Genomic DNA, 5353 nt, shown 5'->3' on the forward strand with positions numbered 1-5353 from the left:
TTAGAAAACTGAGAACGATACAGGGCGTTAAAAAATGCGCTCAACAAACATACACGAATTAAAATTCGAAAATGATAGTATTTCTTGGTGATGCCAAATGACTGCAACATGAAAAGATGACATAATGATAGCGGGATGTATATATATATATATATATATATATATATATATATATATATATATATATATATATATATATATATGTTACACTTGAAGTTTCCGCGGGAGCTATATGTGCTTTCTGTTGTTTTCCGGGTTTGACTCCGCGTTGAATAATTTTGGTTTTGATAAAAACCATTATTTTGACGACGTTTCGGCAAGATCTCACTTGCCATTGTCAAGTCAGGTAGTTCCGCTTCTCGCTGCTGCTTGAAGTAAACTGTGTAAACTGAGTTTACTTCAAGCAGCAGCGAGAAGCGGAACTACCTGACTTGACAATGGCAAGTGAGATATATTTATGCGCAGATATCAAAGTGAGGTCCTGACAATACGCGCACTTAGTGAGGACCGGTAGAAAACGTAGACATAATGGTTTCAACTCTTCATAGTGACCTTGACAAGTAAATAGCAATTGAAAAATGACCAATATACACAAAAAAAATTACGTATATATGTCCCGCATTGTTCAAGTATATTGCCACCAAAGTGAGGCCATTATACGCAGCTGTTAAAGTGGGACTGTATATATTTTTTTGTTATGCGCACAAAGTGAGGACAACTTTACCTGTATATTTCCTTACAGCTCATCAAGTGAGAACCATACAGTGTTGTCGATAAATATGAGATTAGTGGTTTCTACCGCATTTTTCTGTGTAACACAGTAAGAATTATTAGTGTTTCGATGTTTCAGTCACTTGTAGTTATAAGAATGATGTGGACTCCTTGTTCTTGCTCGTACTGTTTGTTAATTTTATAACATTTTAGTACCTAAGCATTAAATCACGGTAGCCTTATCGGATACTAGCGTTAATGAAGAAATAGTTTTATATTTTTCAATAATTTACATTAAAGATGGATAGGAAGGCAATAATTTTGAAAATGGCGTTAGTTGAGAACAATAATAATCAAAATGGAGGATACAGTGATAGTTCGGTTATGTGAAATTTATATTGAACTTAACATATAAATATAAAATCCCGACTCTTGATCTAAGGGGAACACATTTTTACGGTACATACATCTGTCATTTGTCAACCACCTCCCTTCCATTTCCCCCACCCCTTATTTTTAAATAGGGAATAGGGGCGTGTGCTAGCTCATTTGAAAGGATATTCAATTCTCTATCCAGTATTATTAACATTGACATAATTATTTATACAGAGTGGCCAAGAAAAATTATTTTGAATTAAATTAATTGACATAAAAAGAAGAATGTATGTAATTTATTTAACTCAAAATACATTCTTCTGCTGACAGAAAACAGAAAAAATGTTTATTTGATAAATAAACATTTTTTGTTGCTTACATTCAATATTCAACCTACCAAGAGGCAGATGGGTGGCAGGAAACTAAGCGAAAAGCAATGTGTATTTATCAAAAAATATTTTTTTTCTGGTTTGTAACAGCAGTAGAATGTATTTTGGATTAAATAAATTACATACATTCTTCTTTTTGTGTGAATTAATTTAATTATTAATTTTTTTTCCTGAACACCTTGTATAAATAATTATGATAATTTTTATACTACTGAATAGAGAATTGAATAGCCTTTCAAACAAGCTAGCACACGCCTCCATTCCCTATTTAAAAACAAAGAGTGGGGGAAGTAGAAGGGAGGGGGTTGACAAATGACAGATGTATGTACAGTAAAAATGTGTCTCCCTTAGATCAAAAATATCGACCTGTTTTGTTATTTCCTTAAAATCTAATAAATACTGCCAAATATCCAGGAGGTTGTCTTTGGCCCACTCTGTATTATGATAATACGAAAAATGTCGCGTATCAGTGAGGTTTAGACACTGGTTCTTACTTCAACGATTATTTCTTACACTTCATGTGTGTTCTAGTAATTCAATATTCTCAAAATTTTAGTATAGGTACTGTTGCCCCTGTCGATTTTCATTTTGAAACGACAATTTTCCAACCTTAATTTTAGTATACAAGATGATTTAATTAATTTAATTATACTTAATGTACCTTTTTTACTGGCTTAATTTTACAGTTATTCCACTAGATGGCAAATACAGTGAATATGTGCATAGGTTTTATTTCGAATAATCATTTTAAAATAGTCTTAGTTTTCTTTTTTCTCTGAAAATTGTTGCAAGCTTCTTGTTCTTATACTTAAAATCATGTCACTACAAATTTATACGAGACTACATCGCTCATTAAATTCAACAACGTCATATCTCAAAAAATCGAATTTTTGAGTTATGTGGTTTAACAGAAAGTAAATTGTATAAAGTTTACTTTGTTAGATCGATATATCTGTAACTTAACAATTAACTGAGAGATGGCGCCAAACGATTGTAGTATTTCTGCGACGAAGTCTAAATTTTTACCGCAAGAGTGTTTTATTTCAGTTGTGGTTTGTCAGTTGAAGTGGCACGTGCTTACGCTTTTGTTTAAAAACGTGTTATTGTGTTTTATGAGGATATTTCACTAAAGGTAAGATCTTTTATTTGATAATATTTTATTTCAATAACGCATTATTTAGAATTAGTACTTTTTTCGCCAAAAAATGATAAACGTTTAGGTTTTAATAATTAAAAATATGACGCTATTGTTCTGAAAAAAATATTTGTTTGGTGTATTATTTTTTCTTAAGACTTTATTACAAAGAATTTAATATTTTTTTTGCTGGAGGTGTGTGAGTTTTTGTAAACAATATGACTTTATTGTTACAAAATATTATTTAAAAATTTAAAAGGAATAATATTTATTTAAGGTTAGGTCAATCTTTAAACACAACTTTTTTCTCCATTTGGGATTGCAACCAATTGATTACATTAAATTTTACTAATTTTTAAATTTAAAACCAAAAATAATTGCAAATTATGTTTATTTGTCTAATACTTTTTATTTGATCTAATTTAAAAAATATACTATTTTAGGCTTTCAACGTAATAATGTCCTAAATTTCGCTTAAAAAAGATTCAGCAGCTTTTAAAGCAGCAGCAATCTACCAATGAGGATGCATCGACCAAACAGTATATGTCTGACTACACAGTTTCTGTTTTTGAATGTGAAAATGGTACCCCAAAGAATATGCTCGACAATGATGAACAACAAAACAAACAAGAATATGAAACAAACGTTTCAGAGATGGACAATGAGTTTTTTTTGTAAAAAATCAAGAATCTTCAAGTACACTAGGTAAGTATTTTTTCAGTGGCTGTTCCAGCTTTTGGAAAAATGTGAGGGGGCGCGGCGTTGCGGTTTAGAAATATTGGTGCTACAAGGAAAATATTTTTATAAAAAAATTAGTTCTGAAACATTAAAATAAAAAAAAATATAGTTTGCCTACGTATTTTATGTTATAATATGGAAAAAACAGTATAAGATTTAATGGTGTATTTTATTTGACACCTAGTCACTCCCATATAAAATTAAAAAATGCAAAAAAATTCAAAAATGGTATGATTTTGGAAGTTAATAGTGTTTAAAGATAATTATTTTTTACAGGTGATAAGAATATAGCTGTTCCTGGAGTTTCTAAGTCAACAAGTTCTTCATCATCTTCAAGCAGCTGTTGTAGTAGGTGTTCTAGTAGGTCTTCCAGTAGTAGTAGCTCTTCTTCGTCCTCTGAAGATTGTGAAGACATAATTAACGATCATAACTATGTACCAAAGAGTGATGAAGAATCAGAAGAGTGTGATAAAGAAAACCACGACGACGGTAATAATGAGCCTAATCAAACCTTATCAGCAAACCAAGACATTCCTATTCTTGTTACACCCCCAAAGAAAGGCAAGAAAAGTCAACGGAATACTGAAAACTGGAAGAGAAATCTTACAAAAAAAAATGAGAAATTGTGGTGAAGCCTACCAAACTCATTCAAAAAACAAAAAGATGAGACAAAAAAGACAAGTAAGGTATCCGTGCAAAGATTGTAAACTCAAGTGTCCATCTAAATTTACCGAAGAGGAGGGAATACAGATTTTTTTAAGCTATTGGTCACTCGGTGAATTTCAAAAACAGAGAGAGTATATTAACAAACTGTTGGTACCAGTTGTACCCCAATATCGGTATATTCGTGTCGGAGGTACAAGAAAATCCAGAGACAAAAACAACGCATACTATTTTGTAAAAGAAGGTAAGTAGATTCGAGTTTGCAAAGTATTTTTTGCAAATACTTTGGACATACCTGATCGCATAATAAGAACTGTGCAAGAAAAACGGAATAAAGTTTTAGAGGTCCTCCTTGATTCGGACAAATGTGGAAGACACGGAAACCAGAAATCGCTAAATCCAGAAATTCGGGAAGATATTAGACAGCACATAACATCAATCCCAAGAATTGAAAGTTATTACTCGCGCCAATACATCCCGAATATTTATTGATGGTAGCCGCTCATTGGCAGATATTCATAGAGACTATATTGAAATCTGTAAACAAAGAAATAGACCTTTTGCAAGTTACGCAATTTTCCATGAAGTTTTTGTCAAAGAATTTAATATTTCTTTCTTTACACCCAAGAAAGACCTTTGCGAAACATGCGTATTTTCATTAAAATATCTAAGCCAAAATATTTTATTAATGTTTCTTGAACTGTATTTTTATTTGTAGTTTTCTTATTTTGTAACTTCTTGTTTTTAACAAGTTGACATATTAAAATTATTTGCCAAAAACTGTGTTTAAATAATGACAAGATCATCATATTTCAATTTGTACCTCTTTTACAAATGCATTTAAGTGACAATAACGTCACAAAATGGAACATTTTTTAATAATTTGATCTTATTAACCCTTAAAATTAAAAAACTCTTTTTTTTTCAATTGATTCTTAGACAAAACAATCACATTGTCTAATGGTTTTAAGCATTTTTTTTTTCAATAAATAAAAAATTTTTTTAGCAGCATCCAAAACTTAAAATTGAATTTTCTCGAAAGTAAGTTTTTTGAGATATGACATTGTTGCATTTAATGAGCGACATATTAAGAGTATGTATGCAAAGTATGTATTATATTATAATATGACTTACATGCTTTTTTCCACTTATTGAAGATATTTCACCTTATCCTGAAACAATGCATTGTGACCAAGTGTCCTCAACTAAAAAAATATATCCCACTGTTTTGGTATTAAATGTACAGGGTGAGGCAGATAAAGGGCCTATTAGAAATATCTTGAGAACTTCGTTTTTCGTTTTTCGTTTGTAACTTCGTTTTTTTAATGGGACACCCTGTATA

The 5353-nt window shown here is 30.8% G+C and overlaps 1 long non-coding RNA gene across 1 annotated transcript; it reads left to right on the plus strand.

Moving 5' to 3' along the window:
• The first annotated feature begins 2528 nt into the window (after positions 1-2528).
• Positions 2529-4791, plus strand: LOC126883962 (uncharacterized). Its single transcript, XR_007697785.1, has 3 exons — positions 2529-2607; positions 3054-3315; positions 3625-4791. It is a non-coding gene; the product is annotated as an uncharacterized LOC126883962 (long non-coding RNA).
• Positions 4792-5353: the final 562 nt, after the last annotated feature.

Source organism: Diabrotica virgifera, chromosome 4 (genome assembly GCF_917563875.1).
Source record: "Diabrotica virgifera virgifera chromosome 4, PGI_DIABVI_V3a".
Classification (NCBI taxonomy): domain Eukaryota; kingdom Metazoa; phylum Arthropoda; class Insecta; order Coleoptera; family Chrysomelidae; genus Diabrotica; species Diabrotica virgifera.